The sequence below is a fragment of the Venturia canescens genome, chromosome 7 (assembly GCF_019457755.1).
Source record: "Venturia canescens isolate UGA chromosome 7, ASM1945775v1, whole genome shotgun sequence".
NCBI classification, from domain to species: Eukaryota; Metazoa; Arthropoda; class Insecta; order Hymenoptera; family Ichneumonidae; genus Venturia; species Venturia canescens.
The window spans coordinates 8,403,114-8,423,019 of NC_057427.1; the positions used below are offsets into that span (position 1 = coordinate 8,403,114).

A 19,906-nucleotide genomic window follows, 5' to 3' on the forward strand; every position below is an offset into this window, starting at 1 on the left:
TCTATATACACCGATGCACCGATCGATTGATCTACGAGCAACGGCTTTTGCAGAGTGCTTTTTTTTTTCTATAATTCTGTCACAAACGAGTCTCCGTAGAATCGATAATGTTCCATCGACGTTTCAACGCGCGATCGAAAGAAGGAAAATTTTAGGACGAGGCCGGTTGATCCACTCTCCGCGAAGAGTTGGATCAATCGGGACGGGGGTGGCTCAAGCGATAGGCGTGTTCGCGGCAGCAGTGTTTTCCTTCCCCCCATTACTCGGCAAACAAAGGGTTATTCAGGGAACTGGAGTACAGGTTAGAAGCGTAATGTTAAACGCAAGTTTAGAGAGTTCAAACAAAACAGGAAGTATTAAAATAAAGAGGAGAGAAAGTCGAGCAAAGCTACGTGTCGTACGGTGAATGAGCGAATTCGAGGGTGTAAAGGAACAAGAAGAAGAGGAGACGGCGGAATAAGGAGGAGGAGAAGAGGAATAAAGAAAGTTAGCGAGGCACCATTGGTGGTAGCTCGTGCCCAACGAGGCACGTCCACCTTTCTCCTCTTTTTTTCCTTCCTACGCTCTCTCAATTCGACTCTCGTACTTTCTTTCTTTCTTTCTTTTCTCCCCATTCATGGCCTTCTTCTCCCTTACTTTATCCTCCATACAACCTGCTATCTATACGTAATCTCAGTGCGAAATTTAAACCCCCAGTTTAAATGGCACATTCGGGGGCTCTCGCTAGTTTGCCAACGAAGCGCGTTTACTTAAGTTCGTTGTTGCATTTGAGTGCGTGTGCTGTGTGCGGTGGCTGCTGCTGCTGCTGCTGCTGCTGCTGCTGCTGCTACTGCTTCTGCTTCTGCTGAACCGGTGGGATCGAGCCACACGCCGCAGGCCACGTGGCCCTTTCGAATAGTTCAACCTCTCCATGCTTCTCTTTTCTATTACCCTCACAGCTTAGCTTCCCTCTCGCTATATTTCTATCATAGTCTACCTGCACATGTATTTATATCTACGTACATGTGTGTACAGTGTTGTGTATACATTGAAAAGCATAGCCAAGTATAATGTACCGTATGAGACTTGGGTGGACAGGGCACCCAGACGACTTTGTGAACGCGTCGTCGTCGACGACGTATGGGTTCCGGCGCAACGTCCGACCACCGAGACCCCGCTGCCACCTTTTCCCTCTCCCTCTCTTTCTCCATTTCTCGCGTTCCTTCTTCTCGGCCTCGCTCGCTCCCGCGTCTACGACGTGTGTCTATAGTTCGGTAACTCTATGTTTAACATTAAGGCCTCGGCACACGCGGCGCTCGTAATATTCGCTGGGATCGGTGGCCTACGTCCTCCATGACGATGCACCAAACAACGAGGACGTTTCATCGAGCACCCGCCATATCTTCTCTCTGGCATTTTTCTCCTTTACCCTTTTACCCCCCCGCTTTTTTCCTTCCTTCCTTCCTTCCCTGCCTCGTTCTATTTTCCCTCTCCACTCGGGCGTAAACCTACGTTAACAGCTAAGCCAAAAGTTTTACCTCGAAATTTTCGTTGGATTTGGGCCAGAAATAATAAATTCAAGCGGAGCTTATATCTCTCGTGTACGCAACCACACACACACACACACACACACACACAGAATCGTCGACGCTCACGCGCACGGCCACGCTTTACTGGGCCATGAGCAGGATAGAATTTTTCAACGAACAAATTCTACCCGGGAACGCGCTCCGTCTGCGTAACCTGAAAACCCGATTTTGTCAACTTCCACCCTCCCCCCTCGATCTTTCCTTTTTTCATATATCCTCTTGCCAAATTTGAGATGCGCAAATCGTCTCGACGATTTTCCAGGTTTTTTAAAAATTCTCTTTCGGTTGCACGCACACTTCTTGCGCCATCTCCCCGTTCCCGAGGATGCTCCTCGTTGCCACAGAAAACTCTCGATCTTCGCAGCCCTTAAGAAACATCCGAGTCCCTTAGTCGTCGGGGGTCTCGAAATTTCAAGGAAACCAAAGCGGCGAAGCTTGTTGCCGCCTATAAAGGCAAAGAACTTGATAAAAAGCTGAGATATCGGGTCCTTCCTTTCTCCGTTGGATGCGTAACGAAAGAAGCGCACTTGCTTGCAATTCTCATTCTATCCAACGTTTCTGTGTACATACAAAACGGTAGAAGTGGAACGCGGATTGCAGTTAACATCCGCGCTCGCCTATTTGCATTTTCCGGATTTTGCAAAATGCTCGTGACCCTCCTCTCTCTTTCGCCTCCCCCTTCGTCTCTCTCCTTCCGCCATTTCTCCCGTTTCCTTCGCACGCGCACATCTCCGGCACAAGGAATGAGCCAGAGACAGGAAGACGGAGAAGGCGCAATGGACGGATAGCGAGATAGCGAGAGAGAGAGAGAGAGAGAGAGAGAGAGAGAGATCACAGTGGAACAGGAATTCGGGGATCTGGAACGTGGGACACTGCGGCTGGGTTTTACGGCGTTGGGCGAAAGGCGACGACTAGGACGACTCTCGACTCTCGAGTTCGTGGTAGTGCTTTCGTAGTCGCCTTTTCGTAGTGTAGGAACGCGTACGCGCTGGCTTGACTTTCGACTCTTCCTCCTTCTCCCGCTCATGCCCGAAGCGTTCTTTTCGTCGTTGCCTCGATCCTCGCGGGCACAAAGGTTGTTGTGTGGATGTGTACGAAAGACATTCCCGAAGCAAGGCAATCGTAAAGATTCCTGGTCACGCTTGGGCTCTTCTGATGAGTGCGGCTCGCGCGCCCCGGCAGGCGCCATGACTGGCGTGCGCCTCTGAGAGTTATCGGCCTGCCAATATTTTAATCTCGAGCAGCGGAGCTCTCAGCTTTTCATCGTTGCGCGGAGGAGTCTCGAGACCGAGGTTTCCGCGGGTCGATGATGAAACGCTGCTTTAGGAATAACCTCGGCTAAGCGGGAACGCTTTTTTCTACTGGTCAGCAACGCGGCGTGCACGAGACCGACAAAATGCCAGTGACGATCCCGGCCTCCCGCCCTTCCCGCGATGCCCTTTTCCCCGTTTCCCCATCATCCGATTTTCCTCTTCTCCACTCTCTTCCCTTGCCTTATTTCCCTTTTTTCTGTCCACTGCATAAAAAGCTCGACGATAAACTTCTCGAAACCGTACCAAGGATTGTTCTCTCGGTCTCTTTCTCTCTTTCGTATATCCCAACTTCCTGTTTCCACAGACGAATTTACGAGATCCGCTTTCGCTACTTCTATTCACCCTTTCTGGGCGAGTAATAAACACACAAAAACCACGCGATCGTCGCCGAGGCTAACATACGCGATCCACCGTTTCCGGAATTTCAATGCTCCTTGCTGTCTCTCTTTGGGTCTTCAAATTCTCCGCATCCTTGCATTTTAATGTCATTTTCATATCTTTCATTTGAATTTTCCTTCATCATTGTTACTACCCGAGTAATGATACGCGTAAATATTTGATTTTCAACTATTTTCTTCTCATCACTTCGGACACCGTGCATTCGAGTCGATTTCAATGATTCTTCATTCGAAAGACGTTCCCCTTATTTTCTGCTAATTCGTAAAAACACCTTCAACCACGTTTGTCCGTATACGCGAGGATTAATTGGTGGCTCTCCAAATGAAAAGGAGAATGCACGCGGCTCCGTTCAAGTCTCGCATAATTTGCGATAAATCAAGCCCCACCCCTGTCGAATGCGCCCTTCGCAGAGTCCGCGGGTGCACGCAAGTACACTGTTTTTGTGCAACATATCCGTCCTCTCGAGGGATCGCGGGGGGAACGCGTATCGAGAGGGAGTCGGGCTCGAACGCATACGCGTTTGAGACACGCGGTTCGTTCACCCTCGCGCAGCACGTGCCCTTCCTCGCTTTCTGTGTGTCAGACGATCGGTGGAGTGCAGCAACGAACACGGCAAAAAGATGGGACGATGGAGCGAGAGAGAGAGAGAGAGAGAGAGGGAGGGAGGGAGGTTTCAAATGATAAGGGATCGTTGCAGGCGTTCAAGGGAAAACAGGGAGGGAGAGGAAGGATGAGAAGTGGCGGTAGAGGCGCGTGTTCGTCGTTAATTGCGTCACTTAATTGACACGTAGACGCTCTTGACAGTCGTTGGAAGGGTCGAGAGGGAAGGGAGCGAGTGTGAGAGAGAGAGCGAGAGAGAGTAGGAATAAAGTTTTAATTGTGCTTGCTGTAAAATAAGTGGCAGACAGGCAGACACCCTTCCTTTTGCTTTCTATCGCTTTTTTCCACTCACGTTTTGCAGAGACCTTCTCCATGCCAACCTCACGCGCTTATCGATCTATCTCCCTCTCTCCCTCAGCTTCTGAAACTTCGATAGTCTATCCAACTCACCCCAGTCTGGTCTCGGATTCTTTTTATTGACGTTTCTCTTTTTTTCGTCGTGTCTCCGCTTCTTTTTTCCCCGGTGCTTTCTTTTTTTTCCCTCCATATTATTCACGTTATAAATAAAGACCGAAACGTGTGAGGATAAATTTATTCCGCCCTCCGCTCCCCCGCACGCAGTATTTTTTACATAGAACCAAACTTTTTTAATCCTATCAGCCTGCCCCGAAAGGGGGAAAAGCGCGAACGGAACAATGACGATTATTGTGAAACGTCGGACCGACTCGGTCTGCCAAACTTTTTCACGGTATTGCGTAGCACCGCCTTTTGAGAATACAGCTGATGCGTGCATTCACCTACCCGAGGACAAATCAACCAGCCCGCGCATAGTCTCTCCGAATAATCCCGTCGCGGAAAGGGACCGAGAAAAGTTCCGAGCAATATCCCACAAGTAGATAAATTCCGTGTGCAATCAGACGTGTATTGACCTTGGATAGCCCGCGAAGAGAGCGGCGCTCGCTCACCCTTGGCTCGATGAAAACCGGCGAACGAGAGTTTCGGACTCGAGAACGCTCTTGGGCCAAATAAAAAACTATTACGAATTGGATAAATCGAGAATATAATTATAAATGAACCCGCGAAGCGGAGTGTCCCTTCGTCGACGGATAGAACAAAAAAAAACGCCATAAAATCCGAACGATTCTTCGTTTCGACGAAGCCCCCCGTCCTCTCCATCAAATCAGAATATTCCTCAAACCCTTCGAAAGAAACTTGTCGAATAACTGTTAAGGGGAAAGAAAGAAATAGAAAAATGATCCCTCGTAATTCGAGGTAGCGTTTGCCAAAGGAGCGCGCTCGGAGGGAGGGCAATAAGTAGATAAATTGCGTGGATCGTCAGCCGTGATTTGACCTCGAATATCGTCATTACCGGAGGTCGAAGATCGACCTACGTCTTATGCGAGCGGAGCTATACTCTCGTCCGCGCGCTCGCATTGGACGGGCGAGTCGCTAATACAAGCAGAAAAGTCTGCAAAGAAGATTTCCCGAATGTCAATCGAGGAGAGCTGCTTCGTTATCGCGGCTGTGAGAAAATACAAGAAAGCTCTGGCTTTGCCTCATAGCTTTCACGAGCTTTTCCTTTTGCTAACCGGCAGGGGCTGAGTGCGACGTAGACGAGGCGAGGGCAGGCGGCCGGGGGGCGGGGGGGCGGGGAGCGCAGGGGGTAGGCATTTGACTCGGGAGGGCACTCGCGCCGCGTCGTGCAGACATGCAGAAAGGGAGAAAGACGGAGAGATCGATACGACACGTGTCCGAACGGCTACTACGATCGGAGGGATGAAGACCTACGGCTCGCTTGTAAACCGTCTACTCTTATTTCCTAGCTATCAAATTCCTCGAAGAAAAAACAATAACGTATATAGATATAGCCATTGCTACTTTCCGCCCTTTTCCCTCCCGGCCCGCCTCCTGCTTTCGATCCAAGGACAACTTCGTCCTATGCACTTTTTTGTCTGGACAAAAACAGTGCCTCGAGCGCGGGGAGAACTCGAGGGGGATAGAAGAGCGAAAGCGATCGAAACTTAAAATGCAAATAGTGCGGTACACTTTGAACTCGCCGTGAAAGGGCGAGTTCGAGCTCTCGATGTATCCGAGACTGGCGGTTACCGCTGCGGGGGAATAAAACGCGCTAAAGTACAGGGAGGCTCTCACGTCCGCACTCTCTTCCCCTCTGGGAGAGACAACACTCTGGAAATGTCAAATTTCACACTTGCCTCGCCTCCCGGAGAGAAGAGCTCACTCGAGTGCTCCTCCGAGGCCGCTCCGTTCGAAGCAGCCTCGATTTTCCTCTGCTTTATTTCACTTAGAAACTCTTATTCCATTTGATTATTTCGTAATGAAGAGTCGTCGCGAATGAAGGGACGCGCGCGAGTGAATTCGTGACGAGTCTATCCCGCACCGGTGCTTTCGGTCTCGCTGCGCGAGATTCATTAATAATAAAAATATGGAGCCGCAACGAGTTTCGGCGATCACCGAAAAAAAGGGATTTATTCCGAGAGCCCTCGTACGTCTTTTTGGCGTCGAGTTTAAACGAGCTCTCGCCACCGAACTGTCCCTTTTCGGGGCTGCCGCTGAGGCTCAAGGATGGGGAGTCGCGGGGTTTGTGTACCGCCCGAATAATCTCGCTTTCTCGCACAGCCGGGCTCAATACTAATTTTTTTCCCCCTCATTTTTTCGTGTGTACAGCAAGCAAAAAAGCTTTATGTACACCACGAATAACCTCTCTCTCTTTGCTCCTCCTCGTGTTTACCTTGAGAGCCTCCTCATTCTGTCCTCACGGTTTTGATTTCCTTTTTTCTCTCCGCGCATACTGTCCTCAAAGATACGATAACTCGAGCGCGGCAGACTCTTCAGCTCGAGTTTATAAGGACACATTTGACTATTTGTCGCCTCATTTGTTGCTTTTTTCTACTTTATTTCACTTTTTTTTTTATTTTTTATTTTTTTTTTATTACGCGCACACAAATGCACGCTAGTAACAGAAGAAAAGTGCTATTTCACAGTCGTTATTTTGGCAGATTTTTATTATGTACGGAAAAGCGAGTAGAAAAAAGAAGAACTTCGCGGACCTTGCGTCGCGGAGGGACGACCAGGGAGAAGGAGATGTCATTTATTGTTATGGCGAGTCAGGGGATACGAGGACCGAGAAAAAAGGGTGTGAGGTGTCAGGAGGACGAGGAGAGAACTGCCATTACTCGCGAAAGGATTGTTGCGTATCGCGAGAGTCTCGCGCCTCCAAAGGAACGACCACGCTCTCCTCCAACTTCCATATTTATCTCTGCGTACAGTGCGAATATTTCTACGTGCTCATCTGCATGAAAAGGGCCCGATTTCTCGCATATTCCGAATATACGACTCTTCCCGGTTGGATGAAAGTCCATTCTTTCACGAGATTCTTAGCGAGTCTCCCTCTCAATTTCTTCATCGAATATTAACAATCTTTCGGATTTTCAACCGTTCGAATTCTCGCTGCGGAACTTTGCTTCGCAGTTCAGAAGAAAAAACTAATTTTCTTCTTCTAATCTAGCCAAATGCTGCATCCAATAACGTGAAAAAAATCGAAGCTTCCGATCTCAAAGATCACAACGCCGATTACCAAGAATTTTCTTTAAAAAGTCTTGAAATTTACACGCAGTTTAAGCACGCAATTACATTTTAAAGGCTTCGTCTTATTGGTTATTTAGATAAACGCGCTTAAATACGATGAAAAACACACACGGGTATAGCGACTGCGTAGACGCCTCTTATGAAGTTTATGAAAAAGTACACGATGAAGTAAATAATGAAGGTTTGGGAAAAAATTCGAGACGATTGTCTTACTCGTAATAGAGATATATTACCTTAAAGATTGAACGAAATTGGTAACCAGCACTCGTTTGCTCTGCACATTTGCTTATTTCCTCATTTTGTTTCTCCATGGCTTCGGCCATTCCTGTCACAGCCTTCTGTCTTTTTATTAATACTTTTTTCTCAATCCATTCCCCCTCGTGTTTTACCATTGCGTTCTCTAATGCGATTTTTTGCATAAAAAAACTACAGTATTTTAGCCAGGGACGAATGAGTTTCCGGGTTCAGTCAGCGATGGATCTCCGATTAATCAATGTTTCTCGTAATTTCATTATACAACCATAGAATACGATCCTACGGGCATGGTTTACTCTTAATCCTCGTCCTTTTGTCATTCCCTTTCGAAGAAACGAGCAATTAATCGTGTTTTCATTGCGTCACCAATAGCCTCGCTGGGTCGCTGCTCGCACACTAATTTAACTGGAAGGAATGAGGTTTCGCAAATAGGTCTTAGCCAATGGTCACAGGTACGTTTAAGCTGCTCAATTGGATAATCCTAGGACTGTTATCCACGTGTTTAAAAGACTAAATCAAGTTTGAAAGAAAACAAAGTAGTTAATTAAATCATCGGCACAGATCTTGGCGAAGGGTGGAGGGAAAACGCGTGGTTTTTGACGGAACGACGAGGAAAATGTTTCCAGTGAGATTTTGTGTAGACGCTGAACAGCGAATAATTTTAATCGCGTTTAAGGTACTACCATTTGGATGTTGCGTCTTGGCCCAATAATGCTGCGTGTTGCATATATAAAAACGGGTGTTGGCTTGATACAAAAATTGGAGGACAAGTCACCCTGTTGATAGATAGTTGGAGTATAGAAAATGAATGTTTGCTTAAACAAGCATTTGCGCTTTGTTCCTTTGCGTGCAAAATTCTTTCGTATCGCAAATATTTATTCCGAAAGAATCGAGTCGAAATACTCATTTTTACGAGGCAATATGGAATCGCTCGAGTTAAAGTACATAATCAAACGTGGAGGGAATGAAATGAGGAAAAATTGAGAATAAAATGAGAAAAGTAAATGTAGCGTCGTGCCGTAGCACAGTAAAAGCATCCATTATTTTTAACTTTATCTCAGCTGAAGAAAAAACACTTGGAGCAGCAGCAGCAGCAGCAGCAACAGCAGCAGCATGTCTTTGAGCCCTTAACGAATACTTTATGGACCTGCCTCTCGACCTTTTGCCTCGGTAATGTTTATAGTGGCGACTCTCAAGCTTCCTCATTCCCGAGCTTTCCACGATTTTCAATTATCGAGAGAATACCGGGGGTGCGCGCTTCGTTCTTCACGATTTTACGTCGAGATCAGCGAAACAGATAGTCGACGCGATGTAACAACGTATAAAGAACACAACAAGGACGCGCGCTGGAGTGCGTTTCGTATTACCGTATTTGCTGCGCGGTAGTAACCAGCGAGTAATATCGGAATATCAAATCTCCAAGTGCCCGAGAAAACTTGCCATTATTCGAGGATCTTCCGAAAGTGGTCAGAGTGCTGGGAGGCAACGAATCCGATTTTTCTGAAGCTGTATTCCTCCTCGATCTTGGAGCCGCGTTCTCGAGTGACTGGCAACTCGTCGCAGCAATGTGCTGAGTGCGAAAGCTGATGTATATAAAAGTAAAATAAATCGGGAAACGAACAATCGAGAAGGGAGCGTGCGAAGGATCGACGCTCCTTCGAAAGACGTTCGAACAGTCCGGGTCCTTGGGTGGGGAAACGGAAGCTGCGATAAACTATAAAATCTCGTCGTCTTAGTCGCCGCGAAATTTTCACGCGTACAGGGCCGCCCCGCCCAAACGCACGAGAATACACTTTTTCATTAAGCGAAAAGTGGGCTCGAGCGTTTCGAGGCCATTCAACCTGCTTGCCACTTCGTACATCCTCGAGACGACGTAGACGACGACGTAGACGACGAAGAGGTTTGCACTCGACCTTCCAGAAGACTAGAGGACGTGCGAAGGCTTTTGAAAGTCAGCTTGGGTGGTTCTCTCCCCATTTCTCTCTCTCTCTCTCTCTCTCTCTCTCTCCGTTATTCACTCCCCTGCTCTCCCTCGTGTAGGTTGTCTGAGTGAGTGTCTAGTCGTTCCCAACACCTGGGGCTGCTTCTTTCTAATCCCGACGCACGCGCGGCCGGGAACAACGACACCGAGACGTCGAAGAACAATGTTTTTTTTTTTTTTTTTTTCTCGCACGTCTACCGCATTGTCCGACCTCCGTTATCGTCACGGGACAATCTCTTTTTTCATTTTTTTTTCGCATGCTGACTGCGCACACTTGGTTGGGGTAGCCTTTAACTCAGACACGGGACAGGAGTACCTTCGATCTTTGTCGTTAAACATCGTCGGCTTTGTTTGCGGAGGAAGAGTTTCCTCAGGCAAACCCCTCGGTTATCCGGCACTCGATTTCGTCTCATTCACGAATTCCAACAAGAACCGAACACTCGTAGGGCCCCAATTCATCACTATTTTCTTCCTGTACAACGTTGAGCTCTCTTTCGATGAAACAACTATTGGAAATCGGTCACGAATTCTTCCTGAATGACAGTTCTGACACAATTTTTATAAAAAGTGGATGAGCACGATTATTTATTCACGAATAAAATGACGTGCCGTACGTAAGAAGTTGTAAAGACTCGTTGTGCATAAATTTTGTGTGTTATTCTTTGCATTCGTCCGACAAAGCAGCGGCCCTAACTACTGAAAGTTGGAACGAACCTCTGGTCTGTCCGGTTTCATATAGTTTCGAACGATCGTGAGTGTTCGTGACTGCGCTTACGGGGCTTCTCCATTTAGCATCGTACGATCAGTAACGTACTTGTTTCGATCATTTCTTCTATGTACACGATTCAACGAGAGATAAAAGGGGAAGAAATAGAGAGAGAGGCGAACGTTTATTGTTTCTCGCCTAAAATCCTTGGTGTCTCGAGCTCCGAGGGCCGGGGGTCATTGAACCTAAAACTCTCCCGTTCGTCCCATCGGGGAGTTCCGCACGACCCACCCCAGTGCAATCATTCGGTTAGACACAATCTTGCATTGGAAGTTTCGACTTCCACGTTACGTTGAACTTCATTTGGGTTCCCTTGCGAACAAGACCCTCAAATTTATGTTTGTACATAAATGTGTACTTATCCGTACGTATGTGCGTGCACGCGTGTGTGTATTTGCGCTTTCGTATGTATAACGCGAGGCCAAATCTTCGGTTGGAACTTCCCAGCGTTACATTACCTTTAACTTTATACGTTACGTACGTTCTTGCGAATTTCAAATATTCTCTGCACGTAAATATGAAGAAGCAAACCTACGAGAGCATACAAATGTGGCCAAACGTTTGGAAAATGTTAATTTGCAGGAACATTCGTGAAACCAAAATTCAGCCAGCGAGGGAATTTCGATTTGTTGTTACTCTGATTAAAGTCAGCCCTTCGCTCCGAAAATTCCTTATGCAAAAAGCACAAAACATTCGTCCAGACTAATCATCCGAAAGTCCGCCCTGCAAGACCGTTGACCAGCCTCGCGGGAGCGAGGGATGATCGAACGCTGACGGAGCCTTGAAAACTCCCAGAGATTCGCCAGCACCTCTTCTGGCTCGCGACGTTAACATTCGGGGGCACGATTTGCGAGTAAAAAATTGGTAAAAACTAGTGTTTATTCGCGATGTAAATCTCGTTGAATCGAATGTTCAAATGTCGATCGAGGGAGGCTATTTTTTGTGAAAACGAGGAGAACGCGATCACACTCGTAGCTTGTAACGAGCGCGTTTCATAGCGAATTTTAATCGGTGCCTGATAAGAGGACGAGTGAAGTAAAAAGGGTGGAAAACGAAAGAGAATTTAGTAACGAGGTTCATTTTTTCGGCTCATGTCACAATGAAGGAGCTGACAGTAGTGGCTGAGACGAAGTGTATTCGCGGAGTTGGGTAGACGGCATTGGAGTGCGCGATTCCAGAGGCAGTAGTAGAAAACGTAGTAGAAATAGTCGAGTATGAAGGAGGGCGAGGAGTTTGCGAAGGAATCGTGCTACGAGAGACGAATAAGAAGAATAGAGGAACAAGGAGGAGAAGAATGATGAAGGAAGAAGTAGAAGAGAAAGAAGAGGAGGAGAGCGAAGGAGGTGCGCGAGGGGGGAAAGCAGGGTCGAACTCATGGACGAACGAGCCGACGGATAGGACGGCTGGCGCCTGTGCTCAGATCGATGCACGTGGCTCCAGCTGGGCGCCGCTCTCCGTACATCTCCTACAACCTCATCCCTATCCTCGTCCTCTCATCCCTCCTCCCCGCCCCTGCGCCTCTTGCTCCCCGCATCTCTGTCCCGTTTTCCTCCGAAGCGGATGGAACTGCGGCCAGAGGAACAGAGAAATGTTGCGGGGCAATCCTAGCGAGTGAGATAAATGCGAAGGAAAAGAAGAGAACGAAATAGAAAGAGCGGAAGAGACCGAGAGAGAGAGAGAAATATAAAAAGAGGGGGGAAGAGCGAGAGGGAAAGAGAAAAAGCGAGGGCTGATAGGAGTGGTTGTTTTAGTACGCAGCGTACACTGTACAGGACGATCGAGAAGAGAGAGAAAGGGAAAGAGGGAGAGAGAGAGAGAGAGAGAGACATTTATTGAGGAGGAGAGAACGGAGATAGTGTAACGGAGGGGGGGAGGACAACGGAATGAAGAGAAGTTTGGGGTTGACCGAAGAGAAGGGAAAAATGGGGTATGAGGGGTTGTATAACGTACATTCTCGCATTTTCGCCATAGTTGTATTGCTTCGAGGCACCGACTGGACCAACCCACTCCTCTTGACAATACCAGAGACGCCGCTCTCTCTCTCTCTCTCTCGCGCGCGCGGAGGAAAAGATCCCAAGGAAAACTAAAAGGCACAGGAGCTGGGCGAAAAGGACCAACCTTATGACGACCCGGAGTACAGAGACCGATCACTTGCAACGTTTCTCCATTGAATTTTCTTTAATTACGAATCCATCCTATTTTTGATGCTGTATTTTCAAAGTTTTTTCTCTGGTTTTGTTATCGTTCATTTAATTTTCCCGTAAGGAATGTCTTTTTTGAAGGTAAACTGATTTTTGATCAATCGAACGTTGCGGTTCAACTCTCGATGGTGTAAAAGCCACATTTTGTAATGGAATTTCGAAAAAGGTGCCATTTCCAGGCATCGAAAATTGTGGAAGCTTTCAGGAATTAAAAAACTCACTTTGCTTTAAACGCCTTCGAAATTTCAAGCCCTCAAACTCAAAAGTTCGTGTGCACCAACGAATTATATTGACAATTTGGTACGAAGCACATAAACTTCTGTTGAGAAATGAAATTAAGGTAGCTCATGCACGAAACGATTTTCTTTAGAATGAAATTTGCACAGGTGAGTTCAAATGCGTAGTCGACTGACACGCATGTCAAATCTTGTGCGTGAAATGCGTAATAAATCGTTTATCTTTCCATTTAACGAGTGAACGCTTCTTACAAAGTTTATGAAAAAGTACACAATAACAATAAAGTATATAATGAAGGTCTGGGAAAAAAATCGATTGTCTTACTAGTAATAAAAATATATTACGTCGAGGATTGAACGAAATTGGTAATGAGCACTCGTATAACCCCACATTTGCTTGTTTCGTCACTTTGTTTCTCCTTGGTTTGGCCTATTCCCGTCGCAGCTTTCAATCTTTTTATCAATACTTTATTCTTGATCCATTTCCCTTTGTGTGCTTCACTTTGCGCTCTCTAAAGCGATTTTTCACCTAAAAAGCTACAGTATCTTCGCCAGGGACGATTGAAATATCGGGTTCTGTCAGCGATGGATCCCCCTTCAATTAATGGCCTCTGACATTAATTTAAAGTGATAATATCTTTAATTAGGGAGTAAAAATCGGCCCAATTTAGAGACCCATAAAATACAATACTGCGGGCATCATCTACCTTAATTTAATCATCAGGTTTCCTAAGAATTTACTCCCCGCAATGGTCGCTCGTGACAGTCTTTCCGTGAAGTGTAGCGAAGAACCGTCCAGCTATGCAGGACGCTCTCTTTACACGCATATTTGAAAAAGAATTCCAGCGCTTGTGCTCTTATCAGCATGATGTTGGGTCAACTAGCGAACGGGGTTATGGGTGACCGCTTCATTAAACGGTAGTATCAGTAAATCAATTGGATTTTGTTGGGTAGTGCAGTCCCTTGAGGTCCGCAAGAGTTTTCTGTATTCGGTGGACTCTCCTCGTTGGTGCAGAGCGTACGGTATAGGGATTGATGCCGACATTTGAGATGGCATTATTACGAAAGCGTTTTCTCTCGCTGGCTCTCTTTTCGCTGTCTCATTCGTTCACCAGGAAATTTCACAGCACGTTTAATCCGTCGTTTCTTCTATTCATCTCGGAGAATTTACGCGCAGCCATGTCCTTTACAAATGTCCGTAAATGGCGTTTTTTTCTCTCTCTCTCTCTTCTCTTACGTGTTCTTCGAGCTCTTGAACTTTTGACGATTTGTCGAGAATCATTAAGGAAAATCTGCTTCTCGTTGATATGTCACGAGTCCGTCGGGCGATGAGGAAAGGGAGGAGAGACGCTGGCGCGTCTCCTGATACGAGCTCGTTTACGGAATGGGATCGTTTGACGGATTCATTCGCAGGCCCAACTTCTCGTCCGCGCGCGCCCGCGCTTAAAGAAGAAAAAGACTTTCGATCCAACTCGAAAACAAATGTAAATCCAATGGAAATGAGAAAAATAAGAATCCCGTCTCGCTGCCCAATAGAAGATAAATCTAAATTCAACCCGGAATTCAATCCCGACCCAAGTTCAACCCAAATTGGTACGATTATCGGACGTGGCTCAATCTGTATGCGAAAAGGAGCTCGCCGCCCCGGCTTCTCCCGATTGCGAAGACGATAAAGTCGCGGGCGACCGACCGAACGGAGGGAGCAGAGAGCGGGAGCGACCGACAGAGAGAGAGAGAGAAATACCACGTGGCTATATATGTGGATCAGGGTTAGCCCCTCGGGGTCTATATATGACCCTCTTATTTGACTGACTGTTCCATGTATCGCGGTCAATCGCTTCGACTTCCATGTATTTTCTATCCGTTCCTCCTGTAACAGTATTTTGCACATGCGGACGCCCCAACCTCTCACCCTTTCCAATTTCCTTCCGCGTTCGGTCCCTCGCGCTCGTTTTTTTCCACCTCCTTTGCGGCCTCTCCCCCTTCGCTCTTAGTTTTCCTCGGCCCCTCTCGCGTGTCTGCAACACGTCAGTGCACACATGTCTCGTGGCGTAATTAGATTTGTCATACTCCGAGCCGTGCGAGACTCTTACGGCTCTTACATCGATAAATTCCGTCCCCTGCTCCAGCCCTCGATTCCCTTTTTTAATCGTTCCTCCCCAGACTCGAAATCCCCCTGATAAAATGGCATTCTGATTTTTGTATCTATTTGCACAGCCGATTTTTCGTTGGATCTCGTTTCTCCCGTGTGCAGATTGATTAGAAAGATTCCCGGTACGGGGGACGAGATAAGACGGTTATTTTTGCCAAGCTTACGTGCACCGAATTCCAATTGTTTTTTCACTTTTCGCACATCCCATTGAAACTTCATTCCCATCCAAAACGGGAGTTCCAATCCATTGCAATCTTAACGAATAAACAGACGGGAACGCGTGCGACGACTCGCCCCCGCTCCCCCCTTTCCATGAGCGATGTCAGCCGCACTATTTCTCATTCCGCTGTCACTGTTCGAAGAGTTCTCGAATTCTAATACGCGTCCCATATTCGAGGAGACACACGCTCGCGAGAACAACTTTCCTCCTGATCCGTAATACACATATTTTGAAGCCCCTCTCCTTGCACCGAGCTCGTCTGACCTCCCACCGACCGATGCTACTTAATGCGGTACGAAGCATCGGATGAACTCGCTCCGGATCCTCTGAAAACTGTCGAATGGTTATTCCGTTAGAAATTAGTGCGAAACTCTTTCAATTTTTTTTTTCAACATTTAGAGAGACTGCAAAAATGTACGAGATTCTGGCGAGCTTTGCCGTCGCAAATCCATTTCGTTCAATAAACATGCAGATTTTCAGTGCCGAAGAACGGAAATAAAATGTTGGGGAAATTGAATATTGCTTCGACAGGTGAAGCGAGGCTCGAAAAATGGTGGATCGATTACACGCAACAGTCTTTTCGTTTCAGCCTCAAATGTGTATTATACACGCGAGCGCGATTCAACCGTCAAGAGACATTTGTATACGTTTTTATTTCATGCTCTATTACGTCTCCCAGTGATTTCTTTATTTTATCTTTCCCTCTCTTTCGCTTCTCCGTGTCCACCGCTGTGTAATTTGATTATGACTATACATGCGAGTTATCCGCTGACGTTCTATATCGAAGACAGAACGAAATTGATGGGAAAAAGTACGAGGATGACAGGGCAAGAAATGGAATTGTTTTAATGCCGCCACGCGAAAGCGAGATAAGGGGAAGTGGAAAGACTGAATTTTTATTCCGTTTCGCAACAATATTGAAGGGGCTTTTTCGCCGAGTGTTTAAGCAATTTGGCTTTAAGCATTTCGGTTTTCATTAAAACTGTGAGGAACGACGATCCACTTGGAGCTACGATATTCTTTCGATTTCCATCACAGTTAGCGTTGGACTTGATCCAGTGGAGGAAGAAAATTGTGAGGCTTTAACGTCGGCGAGACTTGACGAAACGGCGAGGTTTTAGTACACCAAAGAAGATTATGCGGTAGAAAAGCCGTGTGCAGTCAAGGCTGGAGGGCTAAAATTGCCTACCGATTGAATATTTTTCCCTTCCGATGTCCCACGAGAAAAAGCACTCGATGACAAAGTTTCGAGTCGATAAAAACAGCACCGCAATTCATATACCGAGCCGGATCGTTTAATCGGAAAGCTCTAAAAAGTTATCCCGAAGATTTTCATACAGCACTCGTTCGGCAGACATTGATGTATGCTCGGTCGCCAACTAATGCCTTCCAAGTGAATAAAGTAAGGATTTTGCCTCGTAAATATTGTAGGCAAGTTTCGTATCCGAGTGAAGTTTAATAGCCATAAAGTAGCATGGGTTAACGTCCCAATGAAAACGCTGTGGATTACCAAGTATTTTATTGCAAACAAAGTCACTTGGGAGACGCGAAAAAATGGCTTTTTTACCTCGATTTTTGAAACGCTTCTCACTTCCATGCTTTCTTTCTCGTCAATATATCGCGGCTCACTCCACCTAATGATCCAATGACAGGAAAATAATTAGCTCGTGATTGCAACGACGGTTTCGATCGCTGATGTTTTTCGATAAGTTCAGCAGCAGCAGCCTCGGTTTCGAATAGTTGGAGCGATGCGGGTCGGCCAATTTATCATGACAATCGGGCATCCCGCGATGCGGCATGAACAAAAAATGTATCGCTTTTTACATCATCGTTGAACGGTAAATTGTCGTACGATAATATGTTTATACGCCGCTGTGTAGTGTATGCTCGTATCGTGTATTTTACCGGTGCTGTAGCGTGCACTTTTGCCATATTCCCGAGTCCATTCACTCGAGTTATATACTCGATCATATATACGTATATATTTAACTGCCGTCGTATATATTCGCCCACGATTCCCGTTTAACAGTGAGCCGTGTGTGTCACGTTGCAATTTTATCGACTTACCGTGAGACACGTATTACAGTCGCGCTTTTTCGATATACGGGGTGTCGCCTACCGTGCACCTACCGTGAGGCGTACGCTCCGGTGAAGAGTCGTATTTAGTGGCCTCTTTTCAGTGGAATACCTCTCCGAGGGGTTTGCCGAAGGGCAGCGAATCCTGTTTTTACGTTGACGCGTCTTCGGAGGGGTTTCCTGGCCAGGGGAGTGGAGATGGAGCAAAAGTGCACAGGACCAATTTCGTAGAGGATGAAATGAGGAAGAAAAAAGTTCCCGGCGGTCTTTTCGAATTCTGGATATTTCGGTTGCTACGGAGGATCGAAACTGAGTCCCTGCGCCTGGGACATCGCCGTCGGTGATCCAGCTTCGCGGTGCTCCGGGGACCAAAATATCGTCGCCAGAGAATTGCAGCCGGGGACTTTTTTATAAGAAATTTGATTCTCTACAAAATTGGTCCTCCACGTAACTTCTCTATCTGTCACCGTTTCGACGCTATGCACAGCTGAAGTGAAGACCTCCGTCAACTTTAATGATCGAACACGACTCGACTCAACCGGATCGTCAATCCACGATGAAAAAGCCTGTATACAGAGACGCGCTGAATGGTGAACATACGAGCTCGTCTATACAAATATACAACGAGGAAAGAATGTGTATTAGACTGTGTGTTAAGGTATTATAAAGGCGGTATATGCGAAGCCCCCTAGTTTCCCCGAGGTGCATTGCACACAGGGGGCCTTAGCCTCTCTCACTCGTGAGAAAAGCATGCACAGACATAAGCATTCAATCTCGCTTATTAGTGCGAGCTTTCTCGTTCGAACCTCTTTTTCACCACGGTGCACATTAATGACGTAAGAAAAGACGTATCGATACGTGACCTCTCGGTGAAATCATTCCGTCAATTAAAACTGAAATCCCCTCAACTATAAAGCCACGTGTAAGAATTCTCCAACGCCGGGGCTTAGCTGGTCTCATTTGCTTTCGCTTAACAGGTCAGTTGAGTTAATCTTTTTCTAAGCTTTTTGAAGGGTATCGTTACCAACTTTGGTGTATCGACGCGAGGAAGCTCGCGAGTGAAGGAGAAACCAGGAAAAAATGGACAAATGGGGGGGCGAAAGTGGGTTTTTTCATATCGTCCTACCAAAAACTTTGGTTTCCTTGATCGAGCTCAGAAGAGAAGCGATTCAAAGACACTTCTGACCCCGGTTTTTGAATAATTTCAAATCGATTAAAAAATCTTGTTGAACCGATGAAATGTCCTGCGGCCTCAGAGCCGATATTGATTCGAGAAAGCACATTTATAGCGCTCCAAATCTCTAAAGTATCATTACCGTGTATTTCCGTTACCAAAAGTTATATTTTCCGGGTTTCTTCTTTTTACATTTACTCCGATCGTTTGAAATAGGCTTCGGTTATTGTGCAGGGTTCTCTGCGGTATGAGCTGGACGCGGGAAGCGCAAGTGCTAAATTATTGCTGCGTGCGTGTACACAGCGCACTCTGTGTGCCGACGAGCGTAAATTCTGTGTAGAGACTTTGTTTGGATTTGCACATCGACGAACGGTCAGCGTCGCTGCCCGTTACAGTATTTTATTTACTGTCTCATTAAAAAGCGATTTCTGCATGCAGAGCAAAATTCAACGAACGTCCACAGTTTTTAATCCCTTGGACAAGTGCTCAGAACAAATTGAGCGTTCATCGAGAAGCAATTGATTGGAAAAATCATGAAAAAGCGGATAAATTCGACCTCCGCAGGGGCGGGGGGTCGAAGCAACCGAATTTTGAGGAAAATAAATTTTCAAGACGTTTCGGAGTGGTTTCATCAGCAAATATTGACTGGAAACGACTCAATCGTAGACTACTTTATTCGTCATTGAAAAACGAAGAGAACCGTGCATTATTGAAGCTCATTATCACATGCGAGGAAAGTTTTACGGTGAAGAAGGAATTGAGGGCGTTTTTGACCCGGTTGCCGAGTTTTCATTAGGAAAAATGGATCGTCGGGGGTTCGAAATAAAGTTTAGTTTTGTCGTCAGCTAATAATTAACGCGGCCACAATCAGGGCGCTCGAATTGAGCTTTCGCTCGTCGGGGGTAGTTCGTGCTGATGAAAAACTCGAGGAACAAGGGCCGCTTTTCGATAATCCGATTGCCACCGATCATGTCTCGTAAATCATGTATTTATTGATGATCAAGTATGAAAAAAGTGACGGCCCTGAACGTAGAGAAGTGGGGCTGGAGAGCGCGAGCGTTGAGAGCGGCTCGCGGAATTAATAATTCGCCTGAACGATGATCGATACGTCGATCACGAGGTAGAGTAGAAGAGCTTTTTGCGTGGCTCTCAGATATTTATAGTCACTCCATTCACCGGTTATAAAGAACGGCTTAAGAGAGACAGAGGGGGGAGACGGAAGGGGGGAAAGAACCGAGAATATTATGAGGAATCCCCGGCTCTCGTTCTCTCTTAATTCCATCTATAGCGATGGACGATTGTCTTCTCGTGCATGACAAATTAATGATAAAGGGGAGTTGCGCTCGTGCCATATCCGCC

General features: G+C 46.6%; 1 protein-coding gene across 1 annotated transcript in view; it reads left to right on the plus strand.

Moving 5' to 3' along the window:
- Actbeta (Activin-beta) overlaps positions 1-19,906 on the plus strand; it is a 39,470-nt gene that overhangs the window by 4,213 nt on the left and 15,351 nt on the right. The window lies entirely within an intron of this gene.